Source organism: Oncorhynchus kisutch, linkage group LG1 (assembly GCF_002021735.2).
Source record: "Oncorhynchus kisutch isolate 150728-3 linkage group LG1, Okis_V2, whole genome shotgun sequence".
NCBI classification, from domain to species: domain Eukaryota; kingdom Metazoa; phylum Chordata; class Actinopteri; order Salmoniformes; family Salmonidae; genus Oncorhynchus; species Oncorhynchus kisutch.
This window is the reverse complement of record NC_034174.2, coordinates 35,583,889-35,610,319: the sequence shown is the minus strand read 5'-3', so window position 1 is coordinate 35,610,319 and position 26,431 is coordinate 35,583,889. Positions and strand designations below refer to the sequence as shown.

The 26,431-nt window shown below is 42.5% G+C and overlaps 1 protein-coding gene across 1 annotated transcript in view; it reads right to left on the bottom strand.

Annotated features, from left to right (window-relative positions):
* The window catches only part of LOC116373972 (testis-expressed protein 264), a 144,037-nt gene that overhangs the window by 83,680 nt on the left and 33,926 nt on the right, over positions 1 to 26,431 (bottom strand). The gene's annotated exons all lie outside the window — the stretch shown is intronic.

Below are 26,431 nucleotides of genomic sequence, written 5' to 3'. Positions count from 1 at the left end.
AGAGCCTTGTATGGCAGCGAAACAGTTAATTTAGACTTTAAAAAAATATTGCTGATATGGCTGACTTGCTTAAACAAATGTGTTTTTTACTGACAATTGAAATGTACAAACTATGGCATAAGGGAACGATGAGCGTAATAAGAGGCAATCTGTAATTTTGATTAAGACATCAATGAGCGAGCTAAGACGGACGTAGTCAATATAACTATTTTTTCAGCACTTTTTAAATGAACAGCGACAGAATTCAAAACATGAGCCGTCCTTACAGTGATCTCCCTGTACACCAAGTCAGAACCATAGGATAACTAAAGGTGCCATATAAGCAGACAATAAAAGCTCTTACAATATTCTATGACGACATTTCTCTAAAACAGGCAATAGGCTACATGTGCACCACCAATTCAGAACAGTAGGCTAAGTTATGAGGGGGAAAGGGAACAAATTATTAGGGTGAGGCACATGGGCTACTAAAAGCTTACTACGCAACATAGACTTAGTATTCATTTCTGAGCTACAGTATACCTATCTCCCTGGCACACAAAATTTTTTATGCAGCAGCATACAAGACATTGTTGGACTCACATTGTTGTGCCGTATTCACTTGAACAGGAAGGTGGTGCGGCGGTCCTTCTTGTGGGCAAATGTTGTCAACTTTGTCATCAAAGTCTGGCAACTGGGATCTCGGAAAAGAACAAGGTCGAATCATGACGTCAGTGATATCAAAGGTCAGAGCTCTAGAAAGAGGTCCGAGTTCCCGACTTGGAATTTCAAGTTGGATGACCGTTCAAAACGTATTTTCCAAGTCGGAGCGAGTTCCCAGTTGTCTTCAACTCACTGAAGTCTGAGATTTCTCAGTTCCGAGTTTCCAGTTGTTTTGAACGCGGCAGAAGTCATGCTGTATTGACAGCATGGCCAATTTATTCAACCTTTTCTGGCCCATGGTGTAGCATGTGAATGTCTATCTAGCTTGGAAACGAGACCATTAAACTCAGACCACACACCCTCTCCACTGAATAGCAGGCTAGTGATTGCTTTGCAACGCTTTCAGTTAGCAACTGATTTCCAACTTGTTGTGTAATGTTTATATCAAATGGCCGATGAGCACCGCTACGTTTTATCTATTATTTCTCTTAATATGTGACCAACCGGCACGATTCGGTCTATGTTGCAACATTTTAAATTATGTTTTTTTTTACATTGGATAAAATTACAGACTCAGAGTTAGAAAATGGTATTTCATACACTACAGTTGAAGAACAATGGGAAAGTAATTTGAAAGTTGAAAGTTGTAACCTCACTTTTGAGAAAATGGCCCTTGAATGTTTTGGTAAACCTACTGGAGAGCTCTTCTTTGAGCTCTTAAACTTTAGCCCCACCCATCTCTTTAAGGATTCACATGTGAGGCCATGTACTAAACAACCAAAGATTTCAAGACTAAAGGCTGGGTATACTACGGCTGTGTTCGTAAATTCAATCTGGAGTGCCATAGTGCGCTCTGGGAATTCGTAAACTCAGAGCATTGTCAGATTGTCCATTTGTAAATTCAGAGCGTTTCGCTCTCGGAGCGAGAGTTCTGATCTAACAACAGCAGTCAAGCACCCAAGCTAACTGACTAACGTTGGCTAGCTACTTCCAGACACAAATGAGAGAACAGCGCACACAATTTTACTGGCCCTAGCAGAGATGGTTAGGCTGTTTTTGTTATCCAGAGCGTTGGTGACTAACTGTGCTGCAGGCAACAATTTAATTAGGCTTTTTTGCAGACGTTCACTGACACAGGACATATTCAATGGGTGTTGAGCGTTTGTAAATTCGTCAGCTATTCTGCACTCTGGCACACCCAGATGAGAGTGCTCTGTCTATCGACAGTTGTTACAGTAACATCATGAACATTCTATTGAAATGGTTACTTGCATAATCTGGAGATATGCGTTTTATACAACAGCCTTCTGTGTGTTCTCTTTTTGACTCCCGCTACATATTTGCAATCAAATGGAAGAATGTTCTCCATCTTCTTAGCTATCATACACTAATACTACCGTGCATTCCACTGATTTCAAAACTCAGTCTTCCAGAAAGTGGAGAGCAACACCTTTTCAGTTCTACTACGTGATATCTTTAAAAAAATCTGCTTAGAAAGTATTACCTACACACACACTGACCAGCTCATGTTATAGACAGAAGCGTGTAACATGGCAGACCAAACAAATCTCTCAGTATGTCCAGCCCATCCATTATCTCAGTCAATCATGGCTAGCGGGAAGGTTCCTGCCTTTTTCCGTGGCTAAACCAACTAGGCTCATAATTTAACAATTTTATTTGTATTTATAGATAGCATACAAATGTGTTATTAAGGCACATGAAAGTTCACAGGTTCCAGAAGGCATTTCTGCCCAAAAACACATTTTGATTAATCAAAAAAACATTTACGTTCCAATGGCTCTCCTGTGAAGTAGTGAAGCGCGACATACGCTTAGTTTCCTGAAACGAGTCACATATGACATGGATTGAAAAAAGGATTTGCCAGTAGATTGTCGACTTGATTCATGATGATGAATGCTTGTCTAGCATGCTAGCTAAGATTTTGAAAGCATGATGTTGACATGATTAAAGCTACGGTAGATATCATGTGATTTTACATTTTATCTGTGGTGGCCAATGACCTTGAGCCTTCTTGGATGGGAACTTCTAAGGTAAATCTATGGCAGCACCCAAGGGGCTTGAATTTTCAAGCTCTTTCTGTAGAGTTTGTAGTGTTGTAGTGTCCCCATGAGTGACAGAACACTGAGCAAATCACAGAGCAACAAGAGAGCATTACCAACCCCTATGCTCTGTATTTTCCACTGGCTGAGCTAGTGCTTTTCCACAAAGCACTGAGCTAGGCTAAAAAACCAGGATTTTGGAGCTGCCTTACTGAAGAAAGTAAAAACATGCAAAACAGCTGACAACAAAACAAAAAAACTCTGCCCCACCTGCCCTGAATGACGGGTTGCCACTGGTACCAAGATATACCAGAGGTAAGGGATTGTTGATATTGCAATAACACTCAAACGCCAATTCACCAGTATGAACTACATTTGTTAGAGCCCTCAAGAACTGTTGTCCTCTAAAGATGATAATCTGTTTGCATCTGCCAATTTATTGGTTATCCAGTATCGAGATGACCTGTCACCAGAGCTTCCTATACAGTTAATCTCTTTCCGTAACATGTTGAGGCCAGCAATTAAGGAGAATGAGAGGCTTAATTAACGATGTTGCAGAACTGCTGTATTTGAAGCACCACTCCCTTCTGCCCCGTTTCCCTGTTCTTGCTATGGCAATCAAGCTGTTTTTACCATCCCTGTAACAGTCGCTTCTGTGGAGAGTTCGTTAGTTATGAGTTTTAGTTTAGAAAACTAAGAAGCATTATGAACTTGGTCTGATTAAGCTCCACTCATTGCACTGGCTTCGCCATACAGTAGCCTTGACCACGGTATTTGTTCATCGATATCCCCTCATACTTTCAATCAGTCATTTCTTTTTTCAAGGCCTGAAGCACTTTTTCAGTCACATTCCTGAAGCCCAAGAAACAAACACTTAGCATCCTAGTACATGAGTGGAAATTAAATAGGTTTATTAATGACTATTTGTAGGGTTACAGTCAATGATTTTTGACAAGTGCATGGGCAGGATTAATACACGCTCCTCCGACTCAGCGGCTCCGGAGACGTGCTCCAACCACCAACTCTGTCTCGTGCTCGCAGAAAAATAGATGATGCTGCAGGCAGCATAGAGAAGGAAAATACATGTTTAGAACTGATAAATGTGACCTGATTCAGGAAACTTGGCGTATGTCGCAAGTCACGACTTAACCTCACTAGGGTAGGGGGCACTATTTTCATCTCCGGATGTAAAGCGTGCCCAAAGTAAACTGCCTGCTACTCAGGCCCAGAAGCTAGTATATGAATATAATTGGTAGATGTGGATAGAAAACATTATAAAGTTTCCAAAACTGTTAAAATAATGTCTATGAGTATAATTGAGCTGATATGGCAGGCGAAAACCTGAGAAAAATCCATCCAGAAAGTGGGATATTTTTATGTTTGTAGTTTTCTTTTGAATGCCATTACAGTATCCATTGACTTAGGACTCAAATTACACTTCCTATTGCTTCCACTAGATGTCAACAGTCTTTAGAAATTGTTTCAGGCTTGTATTCTGAAAAATGAGGGAGTAAGACTACTCTGAATGAGTGGACTCTACAGTGTCCCAGAGGTTTTTCATGCGGGCGACCGAGGGCACGCCTTTCTTGTTTTCCTTTTATATTGACAAACCTATTGTCCGGTTGAAATGTTATTATGACTACAACAACCTGAGGATTGATTATAAACATCGTTTGACATGTTTCTACGAACTTTACTGATACTTTTCGGATTTCTTGTCTGTCTGTTGTGACTGCCTTTGAACCTGTGGATTACTGAACAAAACGCGTGAACAAAAGGAGGAGGATATAAAGAGGGACATTGTCGAACAAAACAAACTTGTGAGTGCAACCATTCGAAGATCATCAAAGGTAAGTGATTCATTTTATCGCCATTTCTGACTTTTGTGACTACTACTACTTGGCTGGTACTGTTTGTAATGATTTGTCTGCTGGGCGCTGTCCTCAAATAATCGCATGGTTTGCTTTCGCCGTAAAGCCTTTTTGAAATCTGACACAGCACCTGGATTAACAAGAAGGTAATCTTGAAGCCGATGTATAACACTTGTATGTTTTATGAATTTGTTTTATGAGTATATCCGTTTTTGAATTTGGCGCTCTGCAATTTCACTGGATGTTGGTCAGGTGGGACGCTACCGTCCCACGTCCCCTGGAGAAGTTAACAGGAGAGCCCTTTCAACGTAAAAAAAAAATTGGGATCAAAATGCGTTTTTTGGGCAGAAATGCCTTCTTGGACATGTGAACTTTCATGTGCCTTAATAACAAACTCTTATGCCATCTGTGATAAGAATACAATTGTTAAATTACGAGCCTTGTTGTTTAAGCCACAGAAAAAGAGGCAACATTCCAACTAGCCATGATTGGCTGAGATAATGTGTGGGCTGGACATGCCTAGAGAGGAGTTCGGATTGGTCTGCTAAAGAAGCTCGTCAGTCTGTGTTGGTAATCCTGTCGAACGCGGCTTTCATTTAAAAAAAATGTGTAGTGGAGCTGCATAAGTGTGGCTCTCCACTTTCTGGAAGATCAAGTTTTGAAATCAGTGGAATTAGAGTATGATAGCTAAAGACATATCTGAAGACAGGTGTTTCCTCTTTCATCTTCAAAACTAAGAGCAACCATTGTATGGCATTCCTGACAGGGAGTCGCGTCCATGCACGATGATGTATACAGGTAAGATAGTCTAGTGTTAGCTAGCTAATGTCACATTTTCAGATATTACACGTTTTCTAATTTTGACAGAAAGTGGTTTCATTTCAAGCTAATGTTAGCTGGCTGGCTCCCTAGCTAATGTTATTATTCATGTTATTACTCGTTTGCTGTTCTAGTTAGAGCCTAATGTTAGCTAGCTAACATTGAACATGGTTGGTTAGCTCCCAGCACTGTGACATTGTTGTTTGACCAGCTAACGTTAGCTGGCTGGCTCGTTAGCTAACGTTATGTAAAGCGTGTGATCTTACACTTTGTTTACCTAGCTAGGTACATTGTTTCCCTAGCTCGCAAGCTATATGTTTTAAGCTAAAGTGTACTGTTAGCTAGCTAGCTAGATAGCATTAGTTGGCTGGCTCCCTAGCTGATGTTAGTATTCGCTTCCCAGAGCCGTGTGCTGTTCTAGTTAGAGCCTAATGTTAGCTAGCTAACCTTGAACATGGTTGGTTAGCTCCCATCACTGTGACAATGTTGGCACTGTTTGTTGTTTAACTAGCTAACATTTGTTGGCTGGCTCTTTAGCTAACGTTACATGACACGTGTACAACACCCGTTGAATATGGTTAGTGTCAGTAAATGTCTGCAAAAAAACATAATGAAATTGTTGCCAGCAGAGCTGGTTAGGCTGTTTTCATGTTATCCAAAGGTAAACAAATAATCGTCTAGAGCGTCAAGTGTGCTCTTCGAGAGCGAAACGAGATGGGTGAGGCTTAAGCTTAGGGTGAGGGTGTGAACCATGCTGAATGGGTGTAAACAAAGAAGAGCTCTTCACTAGATAGCAGAACATTCAAAGGTGAAAAAGGCCATTTCCTCAAAAGTGAGTTTACAAATTGATCAACTTTCAAAGCAGAATGACTTTCCCATTGTTCCTCAAACCTTGGAGGTTCCAAGGTGGCAGAGCAGTTCAGACGTCTTTTGTCCTCGTCTTGTCGTGTCCTGTATATATATATATATATATATATATATATATATATATATATATATATGTACAACTTTTTCACATACATTTTATTTTTATTTTCCATCAACTCATCTTCAAAACACTCTCCTGCAACCCGCCTCACCAATGTATATTTATAAAAAAGTATTATTTACCTCAGATCTGTAATCCTCCAAGAAGCTAGCCAGAAACTCCAGGAGGCTTGCCTGAAACTAGCCAGAAGCTAATCCAGAAGCTAGTTCAGAAGCTAGTTGGCTCCTTTACTGGCAAGTCGTTGGTGTTCAGCTAACCACGGTTTGTGGTCATCGGCTATCCTTTGGCTCGAAAGTCTATCGCCAGTTCTGTACGGCGCAGCGCGGCTCGGAGCGGAGCATACCGGACCAATTTTTCTCTCCATGTCCCTGGATTTCGACTGCTCTCTGGACATTCATGCCCGGATCTCACAGCTAGCTAGCTGCTATCCGTGTGACTATCGGCCTTCGTCGATTCCGGAGCAAACATCAATTGTTCCGGAGCTAGCAAGCTCCGTCAATCACTCCTGAGTTCCATCAATCGCACCTGGGCTGCAGTCGCCTATCCGGACCCGGTTTGCTGCCTTCGCGGAGCCCCACCGGGCCTTCACAACTGGACTGCCGACGTTATCTACCCGAAGGAGTTATTCGGCTGGCTCCTCCGTCGCGACGTTACCTGAACGCCCATCTGCGGCCTGCTAACCGTTAGCTGTCTTACCGGCTGCTATCTGAATAGACAATCGGACATTTTTAATATTTATTTTTATTTATTTTTTATTTTTTTTCTATTTTTTTTTTTATTATTATTTTTTTATTATTATTATTATGTTTTCTTCTTGGGCCTCTATAACTATATCTATTGTTTTTATTTTTGTTGTTGTGTGATTTGGATTGATCCCCTCTACCACACGGAACCCCACTAATCTACTGACGGAGCGCAGGAGGTGGCTAACAACAGACCTCCATCCTATGCTAGCTTGCTACCGATGCCCTGGCTAGCTGTCTAAATCACCAACCAACCTCTCCACTCACCGGACCCTTTTGATCACTCGACTAAGCATGCCTCTCCTTAATGTCAATATGTCTTGTCCATTTCTGTTCTGGTTAGTGTTTATTGGCTTATTTCACTGTAGAGCCTCTAGTCCTGCTCACTATACCTTATCCAACCTATTAGTTCCACCACCCACACATGCAATGACATCTCCTGGTTTCAACGATGTTTCTAGAGACAATATCTCTCTCTTCATCACTCAATACCTAGGTTTACCTCCACTGTATTCACATCCTACCATACATTTGTCTGTACATTATACCTTGATGCTATTTTATCGCCCCCAGAAACCTCCTTTTACTCTATGTTCCAGACGTTCTAGACGACCAATTCTCATAGCTTTTAGCCGTACCCTTATTCTACTCCTCCTATGTTCCTCTGGCGATGTAGAGGTGAATCCAGGCCCTGCAGTGCCTAGCTCCACTCCTATTCCCCAGGCGCTCTCTTTTGACGACTTCTGTAACCGTAATAGCCTTGGTTTCATGCATGTTAACATTAGAAGCCTCCTCCCTAAGTTTGTTCTATTCACTGCTTTAGCACACTCTGCCAACCCGGATGTTCTAGCTGTGTCTGAATCCTGGCTTAGGAAGACCACCAAAAACTCAGACATTTTAATTCCAAACTACAATATTTTCAGACAAGATAGAACTGCCAAAGGGGGCGGTGTTGCAATCTACTGCAAAGATAGCCTGCTGAGTTCTGTCCTACTATCCAGGTCTGTACCCAAACAATTTGAACTTCTACTTTTAAAAATCCACCTCTCTAAAAACAAGTCTCTCACCGTTGCCGCCTGCTATAGACCACCCTCTGCCCCCAGCTGTGCTCTGGACACCATATGTGAACTGATTGCCCCCCATCTATCTTCAGAGTTCGTGCTGCTAGGCGACCTAAACTGGAACATGCTTAACACCCCAGCCATCCTACAATCTAAACTTGATGCCCTCAATCTCACACAAATAATCAATGAACCTACCAGGTACCTCCCCAAAACCTTAAACACGGGCACCCTCATAGATATCATCCTAACCAACTTCCCCTCTAAATACACCTCTGCTGTCTTCAACCAAGATCTCAGCGATCACTGCCTCATTGCCTGCATCCGTAATGGGTCAGCGGTCAAACGACCTCCACTCATCACTGTAAAACGCTCCCTGAAACACTTCTGCGAGCAGGCCTTTCTAATCGACCTGGCCGGGGTATCCTGGAAGGATATTGATCTCATCCCGTCAGTAGAGGATGCCTGGATATTTTTTTTAAATGCCTTCCTAACCATCTTAAATAAACATGCCCCATTTAAGAAATTTAGAACCAGGAACAGATATAGCCCTTGGTTCTCCCCAGACCTGACTGCCCTTAACCAACACAAAAACATCCTATGGCGTTCTGCATTAGCATCGAACAGCCCCCGTGATATGCAGCTGTTCAGGGAAGCTAGAAATCATTATACACAGGCAGTTAGAAAAGCCAAGGCTAGCTTTTTCAAGCAGAAATTTGCTTCCTGCAACACTAACTCAAAAAAGTTCTGGGACACTGTAAAGTCCATGGAGAATAAGAACACCTCCTCCCAGCTGCCCACTGCACTGAAGATAGGAAACACTGTCACCACTGATAAATCCACCATAATTGAGAATTTCAATAAGCATTTTTCTACGGCTGGCCATGCTTTCCACCTGGCTACTCCTACCCCGGACAACAGCACTGCACCCCCAACAGCAACTCGCCCAAGCCTTCCCCATTTCTCCTTCTCCCAAATCCATTCAGCTGATGTTCTGAAAGAGCTGCAAAATCTGGACCCCTACAAATCAGCCGGGCTAGACAATCTGGACCCTTTCTTTCTAAAATTATCTGCCGAAATTGTTGCCACCCCTATTACTAGCCTGTTCAACCTCTCTTTCGTGTCGTCTGAGATTCCCAAAGATTGGAAAGCAGCTGCGGTCATCCCCCTCTTCAAAGGGGGGGACACTCTTGACCCAAACTGCTACAGACCTATATCTATCCTACCGTGCCTTTCTAAGGTCTTCGAAAGCCAAGTCAACAAACAGATTACCGACCATTTCGAATCTCACCATACCTTCTCTGCTATGCAATCCGGTTTCAGAGCTGGTCATGGGTGCACCTCAGCCACGCTCAAGGTCCTAAACGATATCTTAACCGCCATCGATAAGAAACTTTACTGTGCAGCCGTATTCATTGATCTGGCCAAGGCTTTCGACTCTGTCAATCACCATATCCTCATCGGCAGACTCGACAGCCTTGGTTTCTCAAATGATTGCCTCGCCTGGTTCACCAACTACTTCTCTGATAGAGTTCAGTGTGTCAAATCGGAGGGTCTGCTGTCCGGACCTCTGGCAGTCTCTATGGGGGTGCCACAGGGTTCAATTCTTGGACCGACTCTCTTCTCTGTATACATCAATGAGGTCGCTCTTGCTGCTGGTGAGTCCCTGATCCACCTCTACGCAGACGACACCATTCTGTATACTTCCGGCCCTTCTTTGGACACTGTGTTAACAACCCTCCAGGCAAGCTTCAATGCCATACAACTCTCCTTCCGTGGCCTCCAATTGCTCTTAAATACAAGTAAAACTAAATGCATGCTCTTCAACCGATCGCTACCTGCACCTACCCGCCTGTCCAACATCACTACTCTGGACTGCTCTGACTTAGAATACGTGGACAACTACAAATACTTAGGTGTCTGGTTAGACTGTAAACTCTCCTTCCAGACCCATATCAAACATCTCCAATCCAAAGTTAAATCTAGAATTGGCTTCCTATTTCGCAACAAAGCATCCTTCACTCATGCTGCCAAACATACCCTTGTAAAACTGACCATCCTACCAATCCTCGACTTTGGCGATGTCATTTACAAAATAGCCTCCAATACCCTACTCAACAAATTGGATGCAGTCTATCACAGTGCAATCCGTTTTATCACCAAAGCCCCATATACTACCCACCATTGCGACCTGTACGCTCTCGTTGGCTGGCCCTCGCTTCATACTCGTCGCCAAACCCACTGGCTCCATGTCATCTACAAGACCCTGCTAGGTAAAGTCCCCCCTTATCTCAGCTCGCTGGTCACCATAGCATCTCCCACCTGTAGCACACGCTCCAGCAGGTATATCTCTCTAGTCACCCCCAAAACCAATTCTTTCTTTGGCCGCCTCTCCTTCCAGTTCTCTGCTGCCAATGACTGGAACGAACTACAAAAATCTCTGAAACTGGAAACACTTATCTCCCTCACTAGCTTTAAGCACCAACTGTCAGAGCAGCTCACAGATTACTGCACCTGTACATAGCCCACCTATAATTTAGCCCAAACAACTACCTCTTTCCCAACTGTATTTAATTTTAATTTATTTATTTATTTTGCTCCTTTGCACCCCATTATTTTTTATTTCTACTTTGCACATTCTTCCATTGCAAAACTACCATTCCAGTATTTTACTTGCTATATTGTATTTACTTTGCCATCATGGCCTTTTTTGCCTTTACCTCCCTTCTCACCTCATTTGCTCACATTGTATATAGACTTGTTTATACTGCATTATTGACTGTATGTTTGTTTTTACTCCATGTGTAACTCTGTGTCGTTTTATCTGTCGAACTGCTTTGCTTTATCTTGGCCAGGTCGCAATTGTAAATGAGAACTTGTTCTCAACTTGCCTACCTGGTTAAATAAATAAAAAATATATATATATATAAATAAAAATAAATAAAAAAAATGCAGTGTATGATATTCCATTTTGTAGCTGAGTCTCTACTTTTAAATAATGTAAAAAAAATAATAAAAAAAAAACATTTTCCTACATAAGGCCGAATCCACATGGTGAGTCTCAAATGATCGCATCGTACAATAATTACATTTAATTATTGAACGTTATCAATGGACACTACTTTGGAAAACCAAAACATACACAGCCTGCCTCTGCTCAACACTTAAACTTAAGTAAGAAATCATTTGGGTGGCTGCTGGGAAAATCTCCCCCACGATAGTCAAGCAATTCCATTCCGTTCCTAATCTAGTCCGGTTGCGGCCTAAACTAGACCTCGTTTCAAAGCTATCAATAAATAATCTTATTTGTATGCCTAGCAATCACAAATTACTTTGTTTTTAGTTAGGGTTATCCACTCGAACAGCCCTCAAACTAGTAATTACTTGTGGCAAACTCATCTATCATCCTGAGCACCCACTTCTCCTACATGGTGACCTCTGAGGTCACCTGCTAAGAAAATGTTCTCTATAATAGAATTTTTGGCAATTAAATGCAACAAAACATTTTTTTTAAGTATGGTTTTTTAACTCTATAATTTGTTAACAAGCATGATAGCTATACTTTTGGTTTATGGTTGACAGAGCTTGTTGGCCAGTAGCCAAATCGGCTACTTCAAATCACATGAATGCATCCAACTGGTATTTATGACTTCACAACTGGTAAATTCCCACCTCCCACATGGGAGGCCCAACATAACAATCCCGTCACAACACACACTGCAGGGAACATGAATGCTGAACGTGAATGCTGAACATTGTAAATGGCATTTACAAAACCGAACCTTGACCCCAAAACCGCAATACATACCGAACCGTGGGTTTTGTGAACCATTACACACCTAGTATCTGTAAATACAAAACACTGGAGTCCCTCTCTACCCCCCTGCTGGGTGATTGACAGCTGTCAGTCAAACAGGCCCTTAGCTGCCACAATGGTGACTGACAGATAGACATGTGTACTAATAGGAAGGTGAACACAGTACCAATGTATTGACAACCAGGAACACAAACACTTGCCAAATACTTGGAAATCCATTTGGCTGATCATTACGGCATCATCAAACAGCATTGCATGAGTAAAAGGATAGCCACCACACAACCTCCTCACAGCACTGGATAGCTAGCTGGTGGTCCATTCCACAGTGAGTGGTGACTGATTTGGTTGTTGTGGTTTATTAGGTGGATACACCTGAAATCCTCTTGGTTCCAACTTCTGCCCACTCGTCAGAGCAAATATAGATACTGTGGACAAGCAGAACACATTTTCTATGTTAATTCAACAAAAAATGACATCAAAGAAGATGGAGAGGCGCAGCGCGTGAATAAACCATGAGAGGACTGGAGCCAAGAGAATCAAATCTCAGAGCCCTGGAGCAAAACTGGGAAGGTGCCACCATTTAGGCGTGCACATATCATCTATCAATGCAACTATCCACACAACTAAATGCTAGGGCCAGGAGTGTGACCTGATCAGGAAAGATTCTGGACCCTCCCTATATGCTATTAGATAACCTACACTGAGACGTTGTGGCCATGGGGTACAGTAGTGCAGTGCATTAGCTAGGGTGCCAACTTGTTGTAGTAACAGTCTGGCATCCAGAATAATATTGCATAAGATCACATACAACACAGAGCATCAATATTGCATACATTCTTGTAATTTCCCATTCTGTAATTTCTTCCAATGTTTATCATTCTGTTTCTCATCCACTGATATATTGTACAGACAGATGTAGGATCTTAGTTTGACTAGTTTCTCACAGCAGGAAAATAATAATGTTAATTATTGGACATGGACATTTTTGTAGGGGTTGATGTATTTTTTGAAAGTGGAAATTACACATTTTAGAAGCCTTTTTAAACCTTGCAAACTTGTAGCGTATTCATTTCCTAATGTGCTGGACATTTCCTGCAACAACAGGGTGATCAAATTAAGATCCTACTTTTGTATATAGAATGGAAAACAAAGCAATAAAACCAGCAGCCCACTCTGATTGATCTCAAAATATTGTTTACTAAGCTCAGGCAGTTACAGTAACATCTTGGGAACATGTACCCATTTCCTTAAAGGTCAAGGCCAATAGCAACCACTAGAACCCACAAGATTAGAACACATACTGTATGTGTTTTACACTGAGTATACCAAATATTAGGAACACCTTGTTAGAGATGATGACCTGACACTGGAGAAAGCACTTACTATTGGAAAACAAATGGAAGTTGCTCTCGCTGACCTACATAAACTGCAGAGAGCATCTCAGTGGGCGGGGCTTCACACACTGGCTGAGGCACCAGTACAAAATGTGCAGGTAAATTATTTAATTTGGTTCTTATTTTGGTGAAAATGTTGCCTGCTGCCAGCAGAGCCTAGCATAGCATTATGTCATGATAAACTTACACAAATGCTTGTCTAGCATGGCTGTATTTTATATTTTGAAAATCTGAGATGACAGTGTTGTTAACTTCTTCGATATAGGGGGCGCGCTTTTAATTTTGGGATAAAAAAACGTTCCCGTTTTAAACAAGATATTTTGTCACAAAAAGATGCTTGACTATGTATATAATAATTTGGAAAGAAAACACTCTGACGTTTCCAATACTGCAAAGATATTATCTGTGAGTGCCACAGAACTGATGCTACAGGCGAAACTAAGATGAACTTTCAAACAGGAAATGTCCCAGATTTTGAAGGCGCTGTGTTCCAATGTCTCCTTATATGGCTGTGAATGCGCCAGGAATGAGCCTACACTTTCTGTCGTTTCCCCAAGGTGTCTGCAGCATTGTGACGTATTTGTAGGCATATCATTGGAAGATTGACCATAAGAGACTACATTTACCAGGTGCCCGCTTGGTGTCCTCCGTCGAAATTATTGCGTAATCTCCAGCTGCGTGCATTTTTCCATTTGGTTCAGAGGAGAAACCAAACTGCCACGAATGATTTATCATCGAATAGATATGTGAAAAACACATTGAGGATTGATTCTAAACCACGTTTGCCATGTTTCTGTCGATATTATGGAGTTAATTTGGAAAAAAGTTCGGCGTTGTAATGACTGAATTTTCAGTTTTTTTTCTTAGCCAAACGTGATGAACAAAACGGAGCAATTTCTCCTACACAAATAATATTTTTGGAAAAACTGAACATTTGCTATCTAACTGAGAGTCTCCTCATTGAAAACATCCGAAGTTCTTCAAAGGTAAATTATTTTATTTGAATGCTTTTCTTGTTTTTGTGAAAATGTTGCCTGCTCAATACTAGGCTTAATGCTATGCTAGCTATCAATACTCTTACACAAATGCTTGTGTAGCTATGGTTGAAAAGCATATTTTGAAAATCTGAGATGACAGTGTTGTTAACAAAAGGCTAAGCTTGGGAGCCAATATATTTATTTCATTTGCGATTTTCATGAATAGTTAACGTTGCGTTATGGTATGAGCTTAAGGCTATGATTACGCTCCCGGATATGGGATTGCTCGACACAAGAAGTTAACAAAAGGCTAAGCTTGTGTTTGAATATATTTCATTCATTTCATTTGAGATTTTCATGAATAGGAAAAGTTTCTAGGGGTATTTATGTCCGCTGCGTTATGCTAATTCGTTTGAGGCTATGATTACGATCCCGGATCCGGGATTGCTAGTTTCAAGATCATCAGACCCACTGGCTCCAGGTCATCTACAAGTCTATGCTAGGTAAAGCTCCGCCTTATCTCAGCTCACTGGTCACGATGGCAACACCCATCCGTAGCACGCGCTCCAGCAGGTGTATCTCACTGATCATCCCTAAAGCCAACACCTCATTTGGCCGCCTTTCGTTCCAGTACTCTGCTGCCTGTGACTGGAACGAATTGCAAAAATCGCTGAAGTTGGAGACTTTTATCTCCCTCACCAACTTCAAACATCAGCTATCTGAGCAGCTAACCGATCGCTGCAGCTGTACATAGTCTATTGGTAAATAGCCCACCCTTTTCACCTACCTCATCCCCATACTGTTTTTATTTATTTACTTTTCTGCTCTTCTGCACACCAATATCTCTACCTGTACATGACCATCTGATCTTTTATCACTCCAGTGTTAATCTGCAAAATTGTAATTATTTGCCTACCTCCTCATGCCTTTTGCACACATTGTATATAGACTCCCCCTTTGTTTTCTACTGTGTTATTGACTTGTTAATTGTTTACTCCATGTGTAACTCTTTGTTGTATGCTCACACTGCTATGCTTTATCTTGGCCAGGTCGCAGTTGCAAATGAGAACTTGTTCTCAACTAGCCTACCTGGTTAAATAAAGGTGAAATAAATAAATAAATAAAAAATTTAAAAAGCCAGTGAATTCTATGCCTTACAGCTGGATGAGACAACAGACCTGGCACAGCTCCTGGTATATGTCCGTTACGTTTATGGGGGGTCAATTAAGGAAGACATCCTCATCTGCAAACCACTGGAAACCAGGACAACAGGAGAAGATATTTTTAATATAATGTATTTTTAATGACATCAAATCGACTTTGGTGGTCAAGATCTGTTGGCATCTGTACTGATGGTGCAAAAGCCACGACAGGGACACATAGTGGAGTGTTAACATGCGTGCAAGCAGTTGTTCCCGACGCCACTTGGGCACACTGCAGCATCCACTGAGAGGCTCTTGCTGCCAAAGAAATGCCTGCCAGCTTGAAAGATGTTTTAGACACTACAGTGAAAATGCTTAACTTTGTTAAAGCAAGGCCCCTGAACTTTCGTGTATTTTCTGGACTATGTAATGATATGGGCAGCGACCATGTAACACTTTTACAACATACAGAAGAGCGCTGGTTATCAAGGGGCAAAGTATTGACGCGTTTTTTAAAATTGAGAGACGAGCGTAAAGTTTTCTTTACTGACCATAATTGTCACTTGTCTGACCGCTTGCATGATGACGAGTTTCTCACAATAATAATTTTTTTGTGTGCAAATTAACTCAAGCTTACGGACAATGTCAAAAGTTTCAGAGTGGGTGGCAAGGAATGTTAGCTCTAAATATTTCTAAAACTAAAAGCATTTTATTTTGAACAAAACACTCACTAAACCCTAAACCGCAACTAAATGTTGAAAGAAATGACGTGGAAATTGAGCAAGTTGAGATGACCAAACTGCTTGGAGTAACACTAGTGTAAACTCATGGTCAAAACATATTGATGCAGTAGTACCTAAGATGGGGAGAAGTCTGTCTATTATAAACTATCAACAAGGTTTGCTGCACCTTGACTACTGTTCAGTCGTGTGGTCGGGTGCCACAAAAAAATACTTTGCAATTGGCTCAGAACAGAGCAGCATGGCTGGACCTTGGATGTACACAGAGAGCGAACATTAATAATATGCATGTCAATCTCTCCTGGCTGAAAGTGGAGGATAGATTGACTTCATCACTACTTTTATTTATGAGAGGTATTGACATGTTGAATGCACCGAGATGTCTGTCTAAACTTCTCCCATGCATAACCCACAAGAAATGCCACAAGAGGTCTCTTCACAGTCCCCAAGTCCAGAACAGACGAGGCACACAGTACTACACAGAGCCATGACTACATGGAGCTCTATTCCACCTCAAGTAACTGACGCAAGCAGTAAAATTAGATTTTAAAAACAGATAAAAAACACCTTATGGAACAGCGGGGAATGTGAAGCAACACAAACAATGGCACAGACACATGTATACACACACACACACACACATACACGATAACATACGCACTATACAGTCGTGGCCAAAAGTTTTGAGAATGACTGAGTGCTTCACAGGCAAGGATATTGCTGCCAGTAAGATTGCACCTAAATCATTAACCTGTGGTGAGAAAAAAATGATTGATTATATTATTGTTTGTGCCCTGGTCCTATAAGAGCTCTTTGGCACTTCCCACGAGCCGGGTTGTGACAAAAACTCACACACATTCTTATGTTTGATAAATGTATCATATAGTGTGTGTGTGGCAGGCTTACAATGATGGGAGTGTGCAGACCCTGGTGCTAGAGGGGGTATGCAGCTGGAGGTTGAATGTTTGAATGGGTACGGGACTATAAAATGTTTGGGAACCACTGCTCTAGAGGATTTAGCAGAAAATAGCACATCACTCCTTTCTTTGCTGTTACAGTCAATCTATCCAAAGCAATGTAAAACACAGGAAATGCTCATTTAAAAGATGGCTAGTCCTTATTAGCCTGGTTCTGCATGGAATGCAGGCACATTATGAGACACAGGCCAGGTCAATTATCCAGTTGAAGTCAGAAGTTTACATACACTTAGGTTGGAGTCAATAAAACTAGCTTTTCAACCACTCCACACATTTCTTGTTAACAAAATATAGTTTTCGCAAGTCGGTTTGGAAATCTACTTTGTGCCTGACACAATTCATTTTTCCAACAATTGTTTACTGACAGATTATTTCACTTAGAATTCACTGTATCACAATTCCAGTGGGTCAGAAGATTACATACACTGAGTTGACTTTGCCGTTAAACAGCTTGGACAATTCCAGGAAATTATGTCATGGCTTTAGAAGCTTCTGAAAGGCTAATTGACATAATTTGAGTCAATTGGAGATGTACCTGTGGATGTATTTCAAGGCTTACCTTCAAACTCGGTGCCTCTTTGCTTGACATCATGGGAAAATCAAAAGAAATCAGCCAAGACCTCAGAAAAAAATGGTAGACCTCCACAAGTCTGGTTCATCCTTGGGAGCAATTTCCAAACACCTGAAGGTACCACGTTCATCTGTACAAACAATAGTACGCAAGTATAAACACCATGTGACCACGCAGCCGTCATACCACTCAGGAAGGAGATGCGCTCGGTCTCCTAGAGATCAACGCACTTTGGTGCGAAAAGTGCAAATCAATCCCAGAACAACAGCAAATGACCTTGTGAAGATGCTGGAGGAAACAGGTATAAAAGTATCTATATCCACAGTGAAACGAGTCCTATATCGACATAACCTGAAAGACCGCTCAGCAAGGAAGAAGCCACTGCTCCAAAACCGCCATAAAAAAGCCAGACTACGGTTTGCAACTGCATATGGGGACAAAGATTGTACTTTTTGGAGAAATGTCCTCTGGTCTCATGAAACAAAAATATAACTGTTTGGCCATAATGACCATTGTTATGTTTGGAGGAAAAAGGGGGAGGCTTTCAAGCCGAAGAACACCATTCCAAAGGTGAAGAATGGGGGTGGCAGCATCATGTTGTGGGGGTGATTTGCTGCAGGAGGGACTGATGCACGTCACAAAATAGATGGCATCATGAGGCAAGAAAATTACGTGGATATATTGAAGCAACATCTAAAGACATCAGTCAGGAAGTTAAAGCTTGGTCGCAAATGGGTCTTCCAAATGGACAATGACCCCAAGCATACTTCCAAAGTTGTGGCAAAATGGCTTAAGGACAACAAAGTCAAGGTATTGGAGTGGCCCATCACAAAGCCCTGACCTCAATCCTATAGAAAATTTGTGGGCAGAACTGAAAAAGCGTGTGACCCAAGTTAAACAATTTAAAGGCAATGCTACCAAATACTAATTGAGTGTATGTAACTTCTGACCCACTGGAAATGTGATGAAAGAAATAAAAGCTGAAATAAATCATTCTCTCTACTATTATTCTGACATTTCACATTCTTAAAATAAAGTGGTGATCCTAACTGACCTAAGACATGGAATTTTTACTAGGTTTAAATGTCAGGAATTGTGAAAAACTGAATTTAAATGTATTTGCCTAAACAAAAATAGTGCGACCAAATCATGTGCTGGTGCCACCAACTGAAAAAGTTTTTGAAAAAGTTTGTGTAGAAACCTGAAGAGATCTGGGTTGTTTAAGTCCCGGCTCAGCTAAGTGTATTACTAAATGGACTGGAGCTGTACGTTTCCCCTCCTGTTTTGGCTCGGGGGGACAATTGAGAGAGAATTTTGTATGAGTCAGCCCTGGAAATAACATCCTGATGATTGTGACCTGCAGAAAAGGTGCATTAACAAAGATCAGGCAGAGCCCGCTGCAATCCCGTTAATAAAATGTGCCTATTTCTCCTTTATGTCCTAATTTCTCTCCTTTCACTATCAAGCCTTTGATTCTGGGAGCTCTGCCTACACAGTCCTTGCAGTCCTTATACTGTAGATACACACGCCCACGTATGTACGCTGCAGCTGTTTTTACTGCTGCAAAGGCACAGACAGACACAGCGAAACAGTCACAAACAGAAACAGTGATATAAACACTAACACATGCCAACAGTAAATAATCCATCTGTCTTTTTAAAATCACTGAATAATAACAAATCTGAAATGTACTGAAATGTAAGGAGTTTGACTGTGTTGTCTGACATGTTGTTTTATGTGAGTGTGTCTGTGAGACAGCTTTCTTCCTGCCAGAGATAACTATGATGGCGCCGACAGAGATGTCGCCTCGCTTCGCGTTCTTAGGTGGATCAAAGCTGGGACTGAGAGATTGAAAAACAAGCTTCTATCTCAAGGCCATCAGTCTGTTAAATAGCCACCACTAATACAGAGACTGCTGCCTACACTGGAAACTTTAATAAATTGATCCCTAGTCACTTTAAACAATAACACTTTAAATAATGGCACTGTAATAATGTTTACATATCTTACTTTACCCATATCACATGTATATACTGTATTTTATATAATCTACTGCACCTTGCCTATGCCGCTCGGCCATCGGTCATCCATATATTTATATGTACATATTTTCATTCACCCCTTTAGATGTGTGTGTATTAGGTAGTTGGTGGGGAATTGTTAGATTACTTGTTAGATTTGTGTTTAGTAGGTAGCTGTTGGGAGTTATTAGATATTACTGCACTGCTGGAACTAGAAGCACAAGCATTTTGCTACACTCGCATTAACATCTGCTAACCATGTGTATGTGACCAATAAAATTACATTTTTTGAGTTAGTGGGTGAGAGATTAGGAGAGCTAAGCTGGAGAGGAGGTGGGCTGTTGGACCATGGCGTGGGAGAGCTCCAGGGAGCAATGGGAGCAGCTCTGCACTTAACCTGTTTTCCTGACAGCCAACATGTAGCCTGGTCTCTAGGAGACGATAGAGCCTACAGTCTAGAGTGAGGCAAGGGCCCTGGGAGACAGACAGGCAGGCGGGCTGGGCATATGGCCAGTGGGAGAAAACACATGTACTGAAGTATGGCAGAATGCATGAAATCCACTGTGCCAGCTCACCCACTTAACCCTTCTGTTGCATTGTCAGTCTTTCTAATGCCAGGAAGCCTCTCACTGGCTCTTGTGATAATACTCTAAATGGATTTTACTTGCCTTTTAGAGATATGACGAGGCCCTCTCGTCTCCTCCCCACCCTGCTCAATTAATCATACCCAGGCACTACTCTTGTCCCACACTCCAGCTTCACACCAGCCCTCTAATTTTCCCTCCATGATTCACTAACCTAGCCATGGCCCCTATGCATAAGCTACTGACAGCGCTAACCCCGCTAACACACAGCCCAGTGCATCACTCACACATTGACTCCTCAGCTAAAGGATGTTAATGGTAGCGAGTCCGTGGACAGAGACTGGGGCAGAGGGTTTACTGACCTGGAACAGTGCCCAGGTCAACTGCTCAGCAGCTGATGGACTCTGTCGAGCAGCGTTATGGGCCTCACGCAGGCGAAGGAGAGCGGAGCATGGACTTCCACCGCCCTGAGTAGGAGAGGATGCTGCTTCCACCGCCCTGACATCAGCTATAGACAGGCTGGTGGACACATACACTGCCAATGGTTATGTAACAGATGCATAATGTGGTGTGAGATTATCACTTGGTTTGATGGCTACACCCTTTTTGCTGATCTGCTTCCACTTGGTGTAGTAGCTCCCTTAGTCATGGAACACCAAGGTGAAAGGCTACCATTAGCCTTCAACAGACCTCATAATGTAGTTCTGAGTTCAGGTTTTATCGTGGTCTAGCATGGTGCTGAAAGTAATGCATAATGTCATGTCAACAGCCAAACCCACTCAAGCTTTTCAATAATTATCTATACGTGACAAGTGTGTATGTGTGGCTATTTTGGGACTGATCTGATGTGCTGACAGGGCTGTATCAGTGCAGTGGGCAGAGACTAAGTTGCGTGTTGCTCTCTTGCCTTCCTCCTCTTTGCCCACCAATGCACCTCTACAACAGATGTAGGGCTCAACACATCAAAGAGTCACTACCATGCCATACTGGCACTGTTGGCATCACCCTAGCAACTGTCAGCACAAACATGGTCAGTGTGCCCAGTGGAAAAAAATCCTTGTCAACTACCTATAATCATCATCTCCAGCACCAAACCAGTGTCTACATATTTCTCTGTGACATCACATGGTAGGATTGAAAGTAAGTTATTTTAAAAGGAAGGTAGGTATTTTTATTTTGTATATGGTAAAGCCTGAACAGCAGGCTTTATCAACACATCCCCTCGCTCCCCAGCTAGATCCATAACACACACACACACCCTCCAATCATATCACATCCAGGGCATTGCGCATGCAGAGGGATGCCTCTGAATGAATCCATGTGTGTAAATGTCATCAGTAAATGTCAATAGCTTTTCTGGGGCCAGGCCTGAGGACATGGAGGCTCAGTATATGACCCACACCTACCTTCATTTCCTGCCCCTTCATCCATTCTTCATCTGCTCAAAAGAAATCCTCTGCTTAGCGTGATGAATTAAACAACATTCAGCAGAGAGATGGAGGATTTTAGACAAAGAGTAGAAAAGAGGACGTTTTGTGAGCATAGGACTGCAGTTATCTACAAAGGGACATAAGGGAAACTGCTGTGGGCAGGTATCGTGAAAATTAATTTTCATGTATGAGGTACGCACACATCCTAATTGGCGAGGTGCAGGCTGAGGAAATGTACATTTTCAAGAAATAATTTGTTTCAGAGCAAGAGTGTGTCACTACATCCTATGTCTCATGAAAAGAAAAGCAGTGGAAGATTGGTGCCAAAGGAGATGACTGCAATTTTACGATCCCGTAACCAATTGTGCTATTGTGTATGTTTTTTCAAGTTATTTGTAACTTATTTGGTACATCATTTTTCTGCCACTGTGTCTTATGACAAAAAGAGCTTCTAGATATCAGGACAGCATTTACTCACCCCATACTGGAGGAAAACTTTTTTTCTTCAACGAGTCAGACGGGAAGGATTTACTTCAGACGCCCGACAAGGCCCTCATCACCATCATTCACAGGAGAAGGAGATGGAGGTATCGGGGACAAAGGTCCGAGTGCCTTGTAAGGATACGACGCCGAGAGGGTAATCTACCTTTACCATAGGTCCTGTTAGCCAACTTACAATCAATCAATAATAAAATAGATGGAACTACGATCATGTATATCCTGCCAACGGAACATTAAAAACTGTAACATCTTATGTTTCACCGAGGCGTGGCTGAACGACGACATGAATACAGCTGGTGGGTTTTAAGCTTTTTCGGCAGGATAGAACAGCGTCCTCTGGTAAGACAAGGGGTGGCGGTCTATGTATATTTGTAAACAACAGCTGGTGCATGAAATCTAAGGAAGTCTCAAGGTTTTGTTCGCCTGAGGTAGAGTATCTCATGATAAGCTGTAGAACACACTATTTACCAAGAGAGTTTTCATCTGTATTTTTCGTACCCTAACCCTAACCCTACCACCACAAACCGACACTGGCACTAAGACCGCACTCAATGAGCTGTATACGGCCATAAACAAACAGGAAAACGCTCATCCAGAGACGTAGCTCCTAGTGAACGGGGACTTTAATGCAGGGAAACTTAAATCCGTTTTACCTCATTTCTACCAGCATGTTAAATTTGCAACCAGAGGGAAAATAACTCTAGACCACCTTTGCTCCAAACATAGAGATGCGTACAAAGCTCTCCCTCGCCCTCCACTTGGCATATCTGACCATAATTCTATCCTCCTGATTCCTGCTTACAAGCAAAAACTAAAGCAGGAAGCACCAGTGACACGGTCAATAAGAAAGTGGTCAGATGAAGCAGATGCTAAGCTACAGGACAGTTTTGCTAGCACAGACTGGAATATGTTCCGGGATTCTTCTGATGGCATTGAGGAGTACACCACAACAGTCACTGGCTTCATCAATAAGTGAATCGATGACGTCATCCCCACAGTGACCGTACGCACATACCCCAGCCATGGACTACAGGCAACATCCACACTGAGCTAAAGGCTAGAGCTGCCACTTTCAAGGAGTGGCTCTCTAACCCGGAAGCTTACAAGAAATCCCGCTATGCCCTCCGACGAACCCTCAGACAGGCAAAGCGTCAATACAGCACTAAATTTGAATCGTACTACACCGGCTCCGACGCTCGTCGGATGTGTCAAGGCTTGCAAACTATTACAGACTACAAAGGGAAGCACAGCCGTGAGGTGCCAAGTGACACAAGTCTACCAGATGAGCTAAATTACTTCTATGCTCGCTTTGAGGCAAGTAACACTGAACCATGCATGAGAGCATCAACTGTTAAGGATGACTGTGTGATCACGCTCTCCGTAGACGATGTGAATAAGACCTTTAAATGGGTCATCATTCACAAGGCCGCAGGGCCAGACCGATTACCAGGACATGTACTCCAAGCATGTGCTGACCAACTGGCAATTGTCTTCACTGCCATTGTCAACCTGTCCCTGACTGGGTATGTAATACATACATTTTTCCAGGAGTCCACCATAGTCCCTGTGCCCAAGAACACTAAGGTAACCTGCCTACATCTGTAGCCATGAAGTGCTTCGATAGGCTGGTCATGGCTCACAACAACACCATTATCCCAGAAACCTTAGACTCACTCCAATTTGCATACTGCACAAAGGAACACCTATGTGAGAATGCTATTCATTGACTACAGCTAAGCATTCAACACCATAATGCCCTCAAAGCTCATCACTAAGCTAATGACCCTGGGACTAAACACCTCCCTCTGCGACTGTATCCTGGACTTCCTGACGGGCCGCCCCCAGGTGATATGGGTAGGTAACAGCACATCCTCCATGCTGATCCTCAACATGGGGGCCCCTCAGGGGTGTGTGCTCAGTCCCCTCCTGTACTCCCTGTTCACTCATGATTGCATGACCAGGCACGACTCCAACACCATCATCAAGTTTACCAATGACACAACAGTGATAAGTCTGATCACCAACAACGATGAGACAGCCTAGAGGGAGGAGGTCAGAGACCTGGCCGTGTGGTGCCAGGACAACAACCTCTCCCTCAATGTGATCAAGACAAAGGAGATGATTGTGGACTAAAGGAAAAGGAGGACCGAGCACACTCCCATTCTCATCGACGGGGCTGTAGTGGAGCAGGTTAAGAGCTTCAAGTTCCTTGGTGTCCACATCACCAACAAACTATCATGGTCCAAACACACTAAGACAGTCGTGAAGAGAGCACAACAAAGCATATTCCCCCTCAGGAGACTGAAAAGATTTGGCAAGATTTGGTCCTCAGATCCTCAAAATATTCTACAGTTGCACCATCGAGAGTATCCTGACTGGTTGCATCACTGCCTGGTATGGCATCTTCTCTGCCTCTGACGGCCCAGTACATCACTGGGGCCAAGCTTCCTGCCATCCAGGACCTCTATACCAGGCGGAGTCAGAGGAAGGCACTAAATATTGTCAGAGACTCCAGCCACCCTAGTCATAGACTGTTCTCTCTGCTACTGCATGGCAAGTGGTACTGGAGGCCAAGTCTAGGTCCAAAAGGCTTCTTAATAGATTCTACACCCAAGACAAAAGACTCCTGAACAGCTAATCAAAGGAATACACCTGAACCCTCTTTTATGCAGCTGCTACTCTCTGTTTATTATCTATGCATAGTCACTTTAACTCTACCTATATGTACATATTACCTCAATTACCTTGACTAACTGGTGCCACCTCACATTGACTCTGTGCCAGTACCCCCTGTATATAGCCTCACTATTGTTATTTTGCTGCTGCTGTTTAATTATTACTTTTATTTTCAATTTTTTCCAGAACACTTTTTTCTTCCTAAAACTTTTTAAAGCATTGTTGGTTAAGGGCTTGTAAGTAAGATCCCAGAGAAGGACAAGCAAAGGCTCAATGTGGTGGCATAATTGTATGGAAGCCATACAGTGGGGCAAAAAAGTATTTAGTCAGCCACCAATTGTGCAAGTTCTCCCACTTAAAAAGACGAGACAGGCCTGTAATTTTCATCATAGGTACACTTCAACTATGACAGACAAAATGAGAATTTTCTTTCCAGAAAATCACATTGTAGGATTCTTAATGAATTTACTTGCAAATTATGGTGGAAAATAAGTATTTGTCAATAACAAAAGTGTCTCAATACTTTGTTAAATACCTTTTGTTGGCAATGACAGAGGTCAAACGTTTTCTGTAAGTCTTCACAAGGTTTTCACACACTGTTGCTGGTATTTTGGCCCATTCCTCCATGCAGATCTCCTCTAGAGCAGTGATGTTTTGGGGCTGTTGCTGGGCAACACAGACTTTCAACTCTCTCCAAAGATTTTCTATGGGGTTGAGATCTGGAGACTGGCTAGGCCACTCCAGGACCTTGAAATGCTTCTTACGAAGCCACTCCTTTGTTTCCTCGGCCGGTGTGTTTGGGATCATTGTCATGCTGAAAGACCCAGCCACATTTCATCTTCAATGCCCTTGCTGATGGAAGGAGGTTTTCACTCAAAATCTCAAGATACATGGCCCCATTCATTCATTCCTTTACACGCATCAGTCATCCTGGTCCCTTTGCAGAAAAACAGCCCCAAAGCATGATGTTTCCAACCCCATGCTTCACAGTAGGTATGGTGTTCTTTGGATGCAACTCAGCATTCTTTGTCATCCAAACACGACGAGTTGAGTTTTTACCAAAAAGTTATATTTTGGTTTCATCTGACCATATGACATTCTCCCAATCTTCTTCTGGATCATACAAATGCTCTCTTGCAAACTTCAGACGGGCCTGGACATGTACTGGCTTAAGCAGGGGGACACGTCTGGCACTGCAGGATTTGAGTCCCTGGCGGCGTAGTGTGTTACTGATGGTAGGCTGTTACTTTGGTCCCAGCTCTCTGCAGGTCATTCACTAGGTCCCCCCGTGTGGTTCTGGGATTTTTGCTCACCGTTCTTGTGATCATTTTGACCCCACGGGGTGAGATCTTGCGTGGAGCCCCAGATCGAGGGAGATTATCAGTGGTCTTGTATATCTTCCATTTCCTAATAATTG